Consider the following 16688-nt stretch of genomic DNA (forward strand, 5'->3'; position numbering starts at 1 on the left):
ACACACACACACACACACACACACACACACACACACACACACACACACACACCCAATTACCATGACGACCCTATTACAGTGGCCATAATGGCAGAACAAAGTGATGAGAGCGACGCTGGCTGGGCTGCGGTGTTGAGAAGTCTGAGCCTCATTTGAGAGAGGAAGGCTGAGGTGTTGAGTGTGTGTGTGTGTGTGTGTGTGTGTGTGTGTGTGTGTGTGTGTGTGTGTGTGTGTGTGTGTGTGTGTGTGTGTGTGTGTGTGTGTGTGTGTGTGTGTGTGTGTGTGTGTGTGTGCCTATCTGGAGTATTCATTTGTGTCAGCAGAAAAAAATCGAATGTCTGCTGAGCTCACTGGTTTTCTGCTCCCGATAGTGTTTTTTTTAAGCAATAAACTGGTGACACCAATATTTTCATCCACATTATGGGCTTCTTTTGACATATGTGCCAGTTCTTGTGTGTGTGTGTGTGTGTGTGTGTGTGTGTGTGTGTGTGTGTGTGTTTCCCCCACCCAGTCCCCAGAATAAAACGTTGGCATTTTACGTGTCTGCAAACCAGGGATACGTACAATCTTGAGAGCATGCCGCCTTTCCAACGTTAGACGCAAATAAAACAACTTTAACAACTGTGTAAAACAACTTCGTCAAATGTGACTTACTTGAAATGTAGACTTTGAACACGGTGCTCCGTAATATCATACTCTATATTTAATAATAATAATACATTTATTTATTTAAGCAATATCACACGAGAAGGAGTGATGTTGTTGTCTAATATCGTCACGGCTGTGATTCGGTCGTGGCTTCGTGCCGAAGATAATCACAGTCGTGACGGTATTAATTAGACAACAACAGCACGACCTCAAGTGTGATATTGCATTTATACAACAGTTGTACAGCATAAACAAAACAATTCATCAAGTAATAATAGCATTCTTTCAAGATATTTGCAACAACAAATTATTTCTGTCTGTTCTTCGTCTCCGCCAACAAAAACAGGAACAGAAACCCTCAGGATTGCACTACCAAGTGTTGCCAAGCAAGCGGCAAAGGGTAAACTTTCTGCCTGCAGTTTCCCGACTGCAAGCTAGCTAAGCTAATGTTAGCTACTTGCTAACACAGACAATTTCAGCTTACCGTTCATAATTAAGGTTAAATCAATATTGCTGTCCCTGAGCTGTTCGAACGCAGCCTAATCAAGGAAACGTTTAGAACAGCTGTGAAGCAGAGTGATATACACACAGTGAAGTGCCTGTGATGTTATCGTGAAATATCAGCACTGCTAAGATCCCTCTTGTCCAATCAAATTGCTCAGCCGGAACTAACTGTTGTATAAAACGTTGATATGCACGCATCTAGAACCGTGATATGCGACATGTTTTTGGTTCAGAAACATTGATATCCGTATCTGTGGATTGCAGAAATCTACAATGTTAACTTTTTATTCTGTCTGTGACCAGGCTGCATCAGAGCAGAGCAGGGCCTGTCCAGGGGAAACACACACACATACACAGACAGACAGACAGACAGACAGACAGACAGACAGACAGACAGACAGACAGACAGACAGAGACACACACACACACACACACACACACACACACAGAAATGGCTGTCAGGATGTCCCGTCAGAGCCAATTAGCTGTAATGAGATGCAGAGTGACCGGATCCTGAGAGCTGCCAGATGACACACAGACAAGCCTTGACGTATCAGAGCGCTGCATGGGACCACATTACACACGGGGTGGGTGGATCTGTACATTACACACGGGGTGGGTGGATCTGTACATTACACACGGGGTGGGTGGATCTGTACATTACACACGGGGTGGGTGGATCTGTACATTACACACGGGGTGGGTGGATCTGTACATTACACACGGGGTGGGTGGATCTGTACGTCACCTGTGACATCACATTACACACGGGGTGGGTGGATCTGTACGTCGCCTGTGACATTGACGACTTTTGTCTTGTGGTTCGCTGTATAAATCCTTGAGACGTTTTTATTTAAACATCGGCCTCCAAGAGAAGCTGATCTTCCCTTATCCCTTATAAAGAGAAGCACTTCTGCATTCCAGTTGCACTGGGAACTAGGAATATCCCAGTTGGGTGACATCATAGCCGAGTTGACCGTGTTTCAGTAAAACAGTTGGAAAACTGCCCACGTTAGCTCTAGCCAGGCTACTTAGCAATAACAGTTGGCAAAAACTCATGATGCGGTATTTTGTGCAGACTAATGCATAGCAACACAGTAGAAACATGTCCACAGATAGAAGTTAGACAGAACTGTGTGTACAACTGATTTAATGGGACACAAATCTATAATCACTGATGATGTCATCAGTGATATCATAAGATACGAAGTTGTGACATCATCAGTGATGTCATTCATCAGTGATGTCCTAAGAGCGAGTGAGCCCGCACAGCTGCAGTGTGCGTGAGGCCGCGCAGTGGCTGAGCTGCGTATGTGAGCTGCAGGGCCAGCTCGACGAGCTACAGGGCCAGCTCGACGACCTATAGGGCGGGGAAGCTTGTGCGGCGGGCGCGCCTAGGAATCGAGCGTATGTAGCGAGCGAGATGCTTAGTAAGACAGAAGTGCTAATAAATAATGTATTACAGTACTACAGGTTTCACTACTGTTGTTGCAGGACCTGCCATCTTGGATTTTGAGGTCAGGGTTTCGAAGTAGGAAATCCCAGGTTAGGTGACATCACAGGGGTGTTCCTGACCTTTGAACCGAGAGATTCCTAGTTCCCACTCCCAGTGCCCCTGGAACACGGAATTGCCTACAGAAAGAATACCGGTTTGCTTCAGCGATAACCAAGTTAAGATTAGCAAGTAGGCCAACCTCCAAGACTGGCTGAGCTTTGTCTTTTCACACTTTTGCATTCATTCACTTCCTTTCGCAACCTAATTTCTCTGCATAATCCTTTGACATTCCCGAAGATGCATAATTAGATATCATGGTGATTTCAAAAAGACACGCTCGGCTGACTGCAAAGCTGCAGCCAGCTGAACACCCCGCAGCTAAATCCAGGCGAGGGGGGATGAGAGGCCGGTGGTGCGAGGACAGATCTTGATAGGTCTCTGTTGAAAGGAGCAGAGCGTTACAGTATCTGCCCCTACAATGGACAGCACAGAGATAGGCATCTCCATTCGGGCCCCCATCGGTGTAGCTGTTGTAAAGATTAGATGGGGCTGGCAGACACGCCTGCCCAAAGAGTCACATTAAAAGGCTGGATTGCTTTACGAGCATCGGGGAGCAGGACAGCAGGGAGGAAGGAGGGCCTGGCCAGTGGTGTTACCAGGGACTGGAGGCATTTTGGAATGGCTGAGAGAACTCTCAGCCATTCCAAAATGCCTCCAGTCTAGCCTAGTTCCTCATTGCGCGGCTCGTGAGACGCTGGCGGCTCTCGAAGCTTTAGTTGGCGGCTCTAAGAAATTGCAAAAAAAATATTTTTTCCCCCTGCTCTCCCCAAAATTTCAATAAACCTTTATGGCATATTATTACAATATAACAATACTGGTGTTGACAGTAATAGAAGGTGTCAAATCATTCAAAACAATAAGCATTTTGCTTTTAGGAGTATTGTGCCAGCTTGCAGTGCTGTTCCAAAACGTGTCAACATGTGTCGTTGCCTGGGAAATGTGTGTGTGTGTGTGTGGAAAACAATAAAACACAAAAAAATGGTAGGCAGATGTGCTTGGTTGGGGTGGCTTTTGGTGCTTTGCGGTAAAAGTGGCTCTCCTATTTACTTTGTCCTGCCAGTACGGCTCTCATCGAAGAAAACGTGAGGATCACTGGTCTAGAGTACGGTATCTAGACATACAACCAAACAATGAAACACACACACACACACACACACACACACACACACACACACACACACACACACACACACACACACACACACACACACACACACACACACACACACACACACACACACACACACAAACATCCAACTTTAGCTCCAAGAATCACAATGATTAATCTCTCCACTGGCATGCGGTTTGATTGTCTGAGGAAGCCCAAACCTGTTTCTCCTCACTCTGCTTATCGGTTCACAGACAAATTTTTTGTGTGTGACTGACAGGGCTGTAAATGGTATGCAAAACATGCTTACCTCACCAAGCAAAGCAGTTGGCTGAGTACCTTAGGGCAGGAAACATCTAACAACAAGGTTTCCACACTTATTCATGTCAAAGGCTGCAAAAATACATCTGCGTTAGACCAACTTGGATTTGCATTGTATTCAGACTTTGTCTCAAGACCAAGGGACCAAATCTAAGAAAATTGTTTAGAAGAAGAAGGTTGCGCTTCAACAATGGGCTTCTCAGTGGAGTGCCAAACCCAAAATCCAAAATATGTTCAAAAAAGGCTGAAAGGGTAGCACATCTCAGTTTTCAAAGTCAAGGAGGACAAAATACTCACATTTCACTTGATTTATTGGCTCACATCACACAAAAACAAAACGCTAAGAAAACCGTTGTTAGATATAACTTATGGATAGATGGGTAATAACGATAACAATAACAAGTGAGTACAATGAAAGTCATCCATATATATTCTGCCACTTTAACTTCTAGTGAATGAAATAATAGTGAAGTTAAGTAAATTAATCTCACAAACTACACCTGGAACATCATCAAGAGCCCCTGGAGGTCCCCGGACCTCACTTTGACAAACCTGTCTCAAAACAGACATTAATTACCTCATTATTTTAACTTTGAATGAGTGAAAAGTGAAATAATAGTGATTTTGCTGAGGACCCCCCCCTCTTAAAAAGGACCCCCTGTAGGTCCCCGGCTCGAGGTTTGGGGACCCCTGGAGCCTGGACTGTGTTTCTTTGAATGTAAAGTACTTTCCATTACGGTGTAGCATGTAGTGCTAATTACCAGTAGTGCCATGATGCTAATAGCTGAGCAAGGAAGGAGGAGTCCACCCCCACAGTGTCTGGGAGGAGTCGGCACAGTCTCTGCGCTGCCTGCCATGCGTCCCAGGAACATTTGGTGTGGAAACCGTGGAAGTACGCTCCAACAGAACTCCGCTTCCCCGTCTCTAAAAACCACCTAAAGCGAACCTATCCTTAGCAACACGTTTTGTTCGGTTTCGAGGAGGCTGAGAGATAATAACGACTACAAGAGTAGCATGTTTCCACAGAGCAGACGTTAACCCCGGTAAGTTGCAAGCGAACTTGTTTCAGACAGTCCCGTGTTCATTGTGAAGAAGCGGCTTGTGTCCAATTCATTTAAATGCGTGGTTTAGCCGGAGGAGACACAGGAGCGCTGCTAACTTTGTGTTTTTTCTAAGTGGCGTTCCAGGACGAAAGTTTGCGGTTGTTTTCATAACATTTGGTAATATTTACATTTCCTCACTCATTACATCGGTTCGGTTGTTGTTCTGTGTATCTGGCTACAGCGGTCCAGCTGTTCATACAGAATCATTTTCCAGATTTCCTGCAAAATATATTTGGCGCCAATGATTATTATTGTGTCGAATTGAATTGTTAACGTATTATCTGTATAAGTATCACTTATTGTTAAAGTACGATGTAAAGAAAAAGTAACGTTACAATGTAACAGTTGTGAATCAACATGCAGTCTCGATATGGAGAGAGGGAGGGAGAGATTTCTGCCTTTATAGTTGCAACAGTCTTTGGTGAGTCTTGCTGTTTCTACGTTTTACTGAATACAAAATACTTTAGGCCTACTAAATGTTTTAATAGGAGATTGATTTGATTTGAATGGACTTAAAATGGAGGCTTCATCACATGTTTCAAGTCAAATGCAATAGGTCCATATGTCACATATTTGTATCTGATGAAATTTCACTATTAAATAAACTGCACCCTGTCAGTGAGCTCAGCCTGGAGACTAATTAAAATCATTACAAAAATCATAGCCTAGATCAGGGGTGGGCAAATTTTGTTTCCCCAAAGGGCCATACTGACTTAGCCTACATAAAGTAAACGCAGGGCCACACATTGGACTGATAACTGCCAACACTCCTGATTTTCGTGGGGGGTCTCTCTATTTTTAACCCTCTCTCCCGCTGTGATTGGTAATTTCTCCAGTTAATCTTCTGATATCATAGTGATACAAATTAAATGGCTGTACCGGACGAGATTTATTAACGTAATGCTGTCTTTTATTGACTTTTTGTGGGTTGTTTTGTTTTCCTTTGAGGACGTTGGGGGCCGGATTGAGATGGTCCATGGGCCGGGGCCGGCCCTGGGGCCGCATTTTGCCCATGCATAGATCATTTTGAGTGCTAAAGTCACAGCTTGAATAGTGCTGAGATGTTCAACATGTAGCCGACAGCAGTGTCAGAAGAGCTGCTTATTGTGTCCCTTTCTCCCTGATGATTTACGGAGGGAGAAATGGGTAGCGTAAATACTGGGCTATGTTTTGGAAGTGATTGACCCAGCCTGGCCTGTTTGTGTTGTTTGGGGAGGTGCTGTGTGGCCGTGTGCTGGGGTGGAAAGGGCCCTCCAGCCACATAACAGAGACAACAAAAGGGCCCATGTGACAACAAAGGGGCCCCGGGACCCCCGGAGTGAAGGGCCTGCCCAGAGCAAACAGGACCAGAGAGAGAGAGGAGTGCAGGGCCTGCCCAGAGCAAACAGGACCAGAGAGAGAGAGGAGTGAAGGGCCTGCCCAGAGCAAACAGGACCAGAGAGAGAGAGGAGTGCAGGGCCTGCCCAGAGCAAACAGGACCAGAGAGAGAGAGGAGTGCAGGGCCTGCCCAGAGCAAACAGGACCAGAGAGAGGAGTGCAGGGCCTGCCCAGAGCAAACAGGACCAGAGAGAGAGAGGAGTGCAGGGCCTGCCCAGAGCAAACAGGACCAGAGAGAGAGAGGAGTGCAGGGCCTGCCCAGAGCAAACAGGACCAGAGAGAGAGAGAGAGAGAGGAGTGAAGGGCCTGCCCAGAGCAAACAGGACCAGAGAGAGAGAGAGGAGTGAAGGGCCTGCCCAGAGCAAACAGGACCAGAGAGAGAGAGAGGAGTGAAGGGCCTGCCCAGAGCAAACAGGACCAGAGAGAGAGAGGAGTGAAGGGCCTGCCCAGAGCAAACAGGACCAGAGAGAGAGGAGTGCAGGGCCTGCCCAGAGCAAACAGGACCAGAGAGAGAGAGGAGTGCAGGGCCTGCCCAGAGCAAACAGGACCAGAGAGAGAGAGGAGTGCAGGGCCTGCCCAGAGCAAACAGGACCAGAGAGAGAGAGGAGTGAAGGGCCTGCCCAGAGCAAACAGGACCAGAGAGAGAGAGGAGTGAAGGGCCTGCCCAGAGCAAACAGGGCCAGAGAGAGAGAGGAAGGGGAAGGCCAAGCTTTTGGCACCCAGGGCCCTTTGCCATGGCAACCCAAGCCTTAAGGTGTCACTTTGACTGTCCTGCCACCTTGCACACCTGGTTAATAGATTCTGTCCATTATTCTTGGTTGCAGTCATAACTTGTTGGAGATTAACCTTGAGGGGAAATGCGGACAATGAAATGTAATCATGCTGTGATGGTAATTATTGTTATTAATGAGTCTTGAATGATGGATGCTCCCCTTAATTGGCTAAGTGGATGCAATGCTAATATCGTTCCCTCTAAAGTTCTTCACTTTGTCTTTCCTGGCAACGATATCCAGGGAATTATGCTCAGCCCAGCCCCAGCATGAGGGAAAGAGTTGCCAAAGAATGTATGCTGTCTGTTTATTTTTCTGAATGGGAGGGGGAACACTGTATGATTGGTTTATATTTCAGCAGGCCTTCCAGACCGCCTGTCTGTTTAATGGACTTTATGGAAATCTGTATTTATTGAAGTAATTGCTGTTGTTCTCATGTGTGCACCCTGTTCTTCCAGAGAGCGGTATGCCTCCATAACCAAAAACTGGCTCAGGCACTGCGAGCACATGCCTCGGGCGTCGCGGTTCATGAACAAAACTGTGACCACCAGGAACATTTCTGTTCTTACTGCTCTGTTTTGGAAGAAGGGGTCTTCTTGGATCAGAAAGGTACAGAGAGCGGGTGGTACAGAGAGCGGGTGAACGGTACAGAGAGCAGGTGGTACAGAGAGCAGGTGGTACAGAGAGCAGGTGGTACAGAGAGAAGGTGAACGGTACAGAGAGCAGGTGGTACAGAGAGCAGGTGAACGGTACAGAGAGCAGGTGGTACAGAGAGCAGGTGAACGGTACAGAGAGCAGGTGGTACAGAGAGCAGGTGAACGGTACAGAGAGCAGGTGGTACAGAGAGCGGGTGAACGGTACAGAGAGCAGGTGGTACAGAGAGCAGGTGGTACAGAGAGCAGGTGGTACAGAGAGCAGGTGGTACAGAGAGCAGGTGGTACAGAGAGCGGGTGGTACAGAGAGCAGGTGGTACAGAGAGCGGGTGGTACAGTGAGCGGGTGGTAAAGAGAGCAGGTGAACGGTACAGAGAGCAGGTGGTACAGAGAGCAGGTGGTACAGAGAGAGATACAGAGAGCAGGTGGTACAGAGAGAGATACAGAGAGCAGGTGGTACAGAGAGCGGGTGAACGGTACAGAGAGCAGGTGGCCCGTAATTGTCTTTCAGTGGAAAATATGTTTGATTGTTTTTCTTTTGCTTACTCTTTCCTTTTGTGACATGATGTTCAGCTGGCAGCACTCTCAGCTGTCAAAAGTTGTTGACTGGTGACAAAAGGGACGTGTAATGCTACCCCCTCTCTCTGGGTGGGTGGCACAAAGATTCTTTCATAGACAACTCATGACTCTTCTAATTTAAGTTGAGGGGCTCGGTGACGTTATGAAATGGTGACATAATTGCAACAAGATCTTTCCTCAGGAAAGAATCTGTTTTGCGCTCTGCTGCTGACTTACGTAACGAAGCACAATGTGTAACCTGGACCGATGTCAAGTGAGAGACTTGAAACTCTCCTGAGTCTCCTCCTCTTCTTTGGAAGGCGGTGTGCAAGTTGCCCGTCGTCGTTAATTCTGAAGTGCGAGCACACTGGCCGAGAAACGCCAATGTTTCATGTCTTCTCCCCGGCACATTTTTCTCCATATAAGGTGGCGTGTGTTTGACTTATCAGGCATGGCTAACATCTGTGCTAGTGTGCTTATTGTCACATTCCGTAAGGATGGATGAAGGCCTCTTTTTGTTACTGTCTCTAGGTAGAGAGGCACTGCAGGGGGAAAACCACAGGGACTCACTGACTATTCACCGCACCTCCTCTAGACAAAGGGCTCTGAAATGGTTTAGATGCAATACAATAAAATTGACGTTTTCTTTCCTCAGCATATTCCATTCTCCATCTTCAGGATTTTTCAGCTGCAATCCTTCAATTAGAATGAATCATCTTTCAAGGCTTGTCAAGAGATATTCCAGGCTTCAGTGTAGCCCGTCCAGTCAGCCGAGCATAATGTCTGCTTGTATGTTTCTATTTCTTGCTGCTGCGGTTGTGATTATATTTGGCGTTCAAAGTGTTTGCTGGTAGTGTATGGGCACTGGGCAGCAGCGTCTGGAGTGGTTGCTATAAAAAGCAGGTGAAGTCAAAGCCGGTGTTGTTGACAGCATCTTGGCCGGGACTTTTCATTGGCTACCACATTCACCGCGATGCCAACCAAAAGGCGCATGGGCGGCTCCGGCCACTTCCGGTTACCCACCACTATCGGCCCGAGGGCAAGCAGCTCGACACTGACTTCACCCATCCTGATGTACAGTGGCAGTTAGGCCCAAAATAATAACCCTGCCCCATGAATAGAAAAACAGCTGAAAAGAGATGCTTTGTACCTTATGCACTGCATAATTCAGTGATTCTGAATTGAACTTGTTTTGGTCTAGCTGGCAGACACACAGCCATCCACTTTCAGGGATTTGTTCAGTTAGCTGCACTTATCTGTTCCAATGTTAGATCCCGGCTCTGCCCAAACAGGAACCTCCTCTCCAGCTGAGCAGAGCCACTTGGTTGGGTCTTGATTGTCCCAACAGATGTGTCCCGTGGCCCGCTCATGTTCAGGTCGACGCCCCTTAACAGCCATAAATTGGAGGCCTTTGAGGAGATTAATGCATCGGTCCTAATTGAATTATGTTCCTTTCAGGTCACGACGTACTGAGGAATGAAGATGAAATGGCAGCATGCGCTTGAACAATGTGTCAAATGAGGTGTCAGATAAAGAATGACCAAGCAGAAGATGGACGTGTAGATGTAGGTGACGAGTGGAGAGAGGTAGTGCCAGGTGACTTCACTTTAGGCCAAATTCAGACACAATTCGAGACGTATATTGTGGTCCGGCTGTAGTCCATCGGGGTGGGCCATCTCACTTTACCCCCCCCCCCCCCCTTTCTGCCTTCTCCCCTTCAAAACAAGCATGTGTGTGAGCGAACCAGGAAAAGACGAGTGCTGAGGCAGGCAGCTTTCATTGACAAACTAACTGGATGATTTTTATTGAGAAGAGAACAGATATACAGCCGTGATTTTTTGAGAGAGAAGAGAAGAGAAGAGAAGAGTAGAGCAGAGCTGTGTGTGTGTGTGTGTGTGTGTGTGTGTGTGTGTGTGTGTGTGTGTGTGTGTGTGTGTGTGTGTGTGTGTGTGTGTGTGTGTGTGTGTGTGTGTGTGTGTGTGTGTGTGTGCGTGCGTGTGTCATCTAGATTGGCCAGCAGAACGTGACGTAGGGCTGCATCCCCCAAAAGTTGGATCGCCCTGAGCTCTCTCGCCGTACGACCTCTGCGTGTTTTTCGCGCATACCCCTGCGTTGCCCACTCCCGGAGCCTGTCAGACTACCCCCATTGACTATGAATAGAGCGCGGGGGGGCCAATGCGAGCATCGGATTGTGTCTGAATGGGCTCTTACCAAGCAGAAGATGGGGGTGTAGGTGATGAGTGGAGAGAGGTAGTGCCAAGTGACTTCACTTATGAGTCACACTTCCATTAACCTCAAAGAATTAACCAGTAGAGATGCCATTACTATTCTTTAATTGACGGCCATATTAAGTCACATGGCTATTGGCTATCCATTACTATTCTTTAATTGACGGCCATATTAAGTCACATGGCTATCCATTACTATTCTTTAATTGACGGCCATATTAAGTCACATGGCTATCCATTACTATTCTTTAATTCACGGCCATATTAAGTCACATGGCTATCCATTACTATTCTTTAATTCACGGCCATATTAAGTCACATGGCTATCCATTACTATTCTTTAATTCACGGCCATATTAAGTCACATAGCTATTGGCTATCCATTACTATTCTTTAATTGACGGCCATATTAAGTCACATGGCTATCCATTACTATTCTTTAATTGACGGCCATATTAAGTCACATGGCTATCCATTACTATTCTTTAATTGACGGCCATATTAAGTCACATGGCTATCCATTACTATTCTTTAATTGACGGCCATATTAAGTCACATGGCTATCGGTGAACATGAAGCATGAGCCCCCATGGCAGCACTAAGAAAGCACTGGATGTCAAAAATATGATATGCATGCCAGACAGTGTACAATATTTCAGTCTGGAAAAGGCGCTGTCTCAGCACTTTAAACCCATCCAAGTGATTTACAAGCTGTGGAGATATAGAGACACTAGTGTGATTGTCTAAATGTATGACCAATGGGATGGACTAGGGGCTGTGAGTATTGAGTACTGTAGCGATTTGCTGGTGCATTCATTTACATGTGGCACTTGCTTTGCTTGTCAAAACGGTTAGGGGTGAATCCGGTTTGTGATCGGTCATGCTCAAAGCACATTCTTTCAGCACGTTGCCTTCTCTATGTGAATCCGTTGAGCCTTTTGATTATGAATTTAAGCCAGTCGGAGTCAAGTAGCATCACGTCTGCTCTTTGCGTGTGATCATGTGCGTGCGTGCACATGTATAACCATCATACAGTATTTGTGTTTGAGATTTCAGCTCCAAATGAAGGCACATGTCCTCACCTCCCCCACACAGCCAGCAGCCCTGCTTGTATGGAAGTGGCCCGTGCCGCACCCCCTCTTTGGCTAAATTGGCTCTACGCTTGCTTACCAGTTAAACCCAACAACAATAGCAATTGTGATTGATCTCCCCTACCTCGTCCAGTAGCCATAAGGTCTCACTTACCAGCCATCCCCTATTGGAAAGGCAAACACAGCTGGTGCTACAGGCCAAAGTGCTGCTAGGTGCTGCTGGGCTCTGCAGGCGCCATGTGTCCTGTATTGTTCCTCATGATGGATGGAGACGATCCTGGGTAGTACACATTGACTCCAGCACATCCCACCTGCTCATCAGTGGGTGGAGATCGATCTCCTATATAGCATTAAAAAATAATATTGTCGTAATCGTAATCAGAATAAATTATTTCAATATCACTATATAACGCTACAAACAACAGATGGGAGAGAGAACTGTGACAACATAGTGTTAGATGTATTTACATCCATGCAGTCACCTCATATAGCCTAGATGGTGTCCTAACCACGTTCAGTAATCCACTCAACAACAAACACTCCCCCTAGCTGCCTTAGACCAGTAATTACAACACAAAAAACTTCAAGTAACTTTCTAACATCCTCACCACAACAATCTCCCTTACAGTCTATTGATGCCATGCTTTGTTACAGTCATGCTGACTACTTTGGAGGGTCTTTGGCAGCCGTCGTATTCGTGGGATGTTGAGGGACATTTTCAGGCTCATTAGCACTCCTTTCCCTCTCCACCTCCACCCTATATTAGCAGTTGGGGAGGTTTGATCTTGGAGCAAGATAAACTCTTTTCTCCGCTCCACAGTCTCCAGGCTTTGTCATGTTGGTTCAGTCGCTTGGCGTCCAGCCAGTGTAAACAGAGACGGGGTCCTGATTGCTTTAGGTCACCAGCAAACCTGGCATCCACACACCGAACATGCTGAATCCAAGCTTTTATGCTCTTTTCGCTCCTTTTCTCCAAAGACGTAAATGTATCCAAATAACCTGCTTCCCGGAGCGATATCATCGTCATGTCCTGTTTGCCTCGCAGGCCTCGGCTGCCAGAAGGAAAGGGATATGTGAGCCGAGGAAGTCATTGTAAGGCACATTGAGATAAGAGACCTCTTAAAATCACTGGCCAAACCTGACCAAAGGCTCATTTCCATTGCTTGCTAAATCATAGTACGGCTCGTCTCAACTCGGCTTTACTCGTCTCGACCTGAAGGAGCGCCTGCTTCCACCGCAATCGCACTCGCTCAATCTGCCCTCTGCCCACAACTGGTCGTCATAGCGACGCACGAGCTGTCGGACTAATGAGACGTCTGTCCAAATGCGTCATTTTTCGGACTCGTGAGGCGTCGGACTAGATTGTAACGTTAAAATTAAATCCCTACACGGAACCTAGTGGGAGGCTCTTTATTTCTCTCAAAACAATTGAAAACAACGGTCATGTTAAGGCTGAGCAAGGAAATCGATTTTATTTCACTAGAGCCAATGGCAGCAAAGAACAGGAGAGTTTTGGGAAATAACGTTGCACACAAGAGAAGGTAAGCGCCACTAAACTGGTATCCAAAGACACAGTGAACATATTCTGCCTGACCAATCAGTCGTCTGCAGTGTTTTCACCTCTCCGTATGGTACCGGGTCCACAGCTCTGGAACCTCGCCAGAGGTGGTACTACAAAAAGTAAGACTCAACCCGGGTTGTCCTGGTTTTTGAAGAGTGGGGAAGCTACAAAATAGCGAGTCGAGCCGGGCGGAGCCGTGCCAATACGAGCGGTGGAAACGGGCCAAATAATGTCATCAGTAGTCTGGCATGGCTTTGCCTACCTTTTCGCAGTCTACATCTACGCCTGTGTGAAATAGTTGTGAATTATTTTAGAGAAATACACATCACTCCCTCAATGCCTCTGTGCAGGAGAAGCCAAGAGGTGCACCAGCCAGGCTGCAGTAGGAGAGTGTGTGTGGCTGTGAGGTGCACCAGCCAGGCTGCAGTAGGAGAGTGTGTGGTTGTGAGGTGCACCAGCCAGGCTGCAGTAGGATAGTGTGTGTGGTTGTGAGGTGCACCAGCCAGGCTGCAGTAGGAGGGAGTGTGTGTGGTTGTGAGGTGCACCAGCCAGGCTGCAGTAGGAGAGAGTGTGTGTGGCTGTGAGGTGCACCAGCCAGGCTGCAGTAGGAGAGTGTGTGTGGCTGTGAGGTGCACCAGCCAGGCTGCAGTAGGAGAGTGTGTGTGGTTGTGAGGTGCACCAGCCAGGCTGCAGTAGGAGGGAGTGTGTGGTTGTGAGGTGCACCAGCCAGGCTGCAGTAGGAGAGTGTGTGTGGCTGTGAGGTGCACCAGCCAGGCTGCAGTTTTAGCTCTTTTTGCAACTGCTGCGCCTGTTGCTTAATGCACTTTTTATACTCTTTTTTTTAAGTTTTGTTGTGATGCTTTTAAATGTCCATTTTATTCTCTTCTTTTCTTTTCCTGTCAACCATTTTATGTGAAGCACTTTGTTGCCTCTGTGTATGAAATGCGCTATACAAATAAACTTGACTTGACTTGCAGTAGGAGAGTGTGTGTGTGGCTGTGAGGTGCACCAGCCAGGCTGCAGTAGGAGAGAGTGTGTGGCCGTGCTTGTTTTTCCTGCACCCTCTGGATGCCCAAGATCGACTACCCTTTCTCCATTTCATCACTATGGTCGTCTTGGGTTTCCCTCTCCTGAGCCGTCGCCCAGAAACCTCCAGCTTCTCTCTCTCCTCTACAGAGGCCAAGAAAGTAGGGATGCACTGATTGCAAAATTCTGGGCCAATACCGATGTTTCAAATACAGGGATGCAAACTAGTCACCTTTAGGATCTCAAAATAAAATAGGGCACTTGACTGAATGATTTTGAGTGGTTTTGTATCTGCCCTGGTATCTGTCACCTTTTTCACTCTCCATGAGTTTGCATCCCTGAAAATAACAATTTGGCCGATTATCGATACCGCCTTATTACGCCTTTTTTTTGACAGGGAAACAAATAAATCTTCATAAACAAATATAAACGTATATCTAGTCAAGTCAAGTCAAGTTTATTTGTATAGCCCTAATTCACAGGCATGTCCCAGAGGGCTTCACAGAAAATATGTCTAGCTAATTCTAGCTGACACAACAGTAGCAAATTACAGTAGTAATGATAACACATTGAACAATTCTTCTTCTTTTTGTTTCTTTGAAGCATGGTGTTATATGACAGTTTCCCATTTCTTTACACAGTTCTTTGCATGTTTATTATTATAAACACTATTATATATTATTATTATTTATTGAACAATTGATAAATACATATAGAAAATATAGAAATATAGGATAGGATAGGATAATATATAAACAAATAACTGACCTGTTTTAAAGTCTTTTGAGCCCTTCATCACACTATCTTTGAATGAGCACAAATCCAATCATACAATTATGTAATTATGAAACAAACAACCAACAAATTATGTGACCCAAACTAGGGATGTCAATTTTTGGTTAATTTCACTTTCGATTAACCAACGCTAATAATCGATTAACCTATCGGTTAATTCATAATTTTTTAATATTTTTTTTTTTTTTTTTTTTTTTTTTTTTTGGTCTATTTACTCAATGAGCTCATGCCCAAACAAGGCGTGTCTATTTAGATGCTGAAATGTTAATGCTTTTTGTGTTAGAATTTCTAACACAAAAAGCATTAACAAGCATTAAAAAAAAGCATCAACATTTCAACACAAATTCTTTTTGTGTTAGAATTTCTAACACAAAAAGCATTAACATTTCAGCATCTAAATAGACACGCCTTGTTTGGGCATGAGCTCATTGAGTAAATAGACAATTTTTTTTTTTTTTTTTTTTTTTTTATATTAACACGTTCACTGCCAACAACGTGTTAACACGTTTTCAGAATCCAGCTGTTGACTGCCAACAACGTGTTAACACGTTTTCAGAATCGATTTTTTTTTTTTGACGGTGGATCGTTGATCTGGCCCTTTTGCATCTTCTATTATACTGTTAGAGCCGCCGGGCGTGTGCAATCCATTCCGCCGACCCACTGAGTGGCGACGGTGCTCAGACTATTGAGTGTTGTTTGGCCAGAAACGCACGCATTCCAGCTGAGCTCAACCGAGGACCCAGAAGCGAACGAGCCTCATTCTCATACTGTAGGCGAAAACCTTTCACACGGGCGCACGGCGGTGGGGGGTTCCAAAGGTGGACTGGGTGGAAAGCACACTTTGAAGCGCGCAGCATAAAGCCTAGAGTCACACAAGGCTTCGTCAAAGCTCTCAACCGAAAATCCAAGAACGGATTAAGCCACATCCACACTCGCCGACGAGGGGCCGCCAGAGAGGGAGGCTGCTGCTCACTGCTCAGACAGGCAGGAGAGACTGGCTTGTGACTGACAAACGCTGCTGAAATCCACCAGACACGCCCACGGAGGGAGGAGTTGTAAGGAGAGGGGGTGCGGGTGCTGCTATGGAGGAAATTACTGTTCAGAACTATATTGTTTATGTCTGATGTCTCACTGATGCCAAAAATAAATGGTTAAAGTGACTGTTTGATATTGAATTTCACAAAACTGCGATTATCTCAGCTTTTTGTCTCAGACGCTGAAACCATGCTGTACTCAACGGCTAATATCTACATAACTACTAACTCTACAAACTAACTCTTTTAGACAGAGAAAGCACACATTCTATTAGTACTTTTGTGAACTTTGTGTTCACAAAGTCCAAGCAGAAAATTATCCTTGGCTCTTGTAAAATGAGCCAGAATCCTCAAAA

At 45.9% G+C, this 16688-nt stretch overlaps 1 protein-coding gene across 1 annotated transcript in view; it reads left to right on the forward strand.

Annotated features, from left to right (window-relative positions):
* The first annotated feature begins 5046 nt into the window (after positions 1-5046).
* tiam2a (TIAM Rac1 associated GEF 2a) overlaps positions 5047-16688 on the forward strand; it is a 123387-nt gene continuing 111745 nt past the window's right edge. Inside the window, exon 1 of the mRNA XM_083632859.1 lies at positions 5047-5179. The gene's annotated coding sequence lies outside the window, so the exon portion shown is untranslated. The remainder of the gene's footprint in view (positions 5180-16688) is intronic.

Source organism: Poromitra crassiceps, assembly GCF_964638095.1.
Source record: "Poromitra crassiceps genome assembly, chromosome: 3".
In the NCBI taxonomy this organism is placed as follows: domain Eukaryota; kingdom Metazoa; phylum Chordata; class Actinopteri; order Beryciformes; family Melamphaidae; genus Poromitra; species Poromitra crassiceps.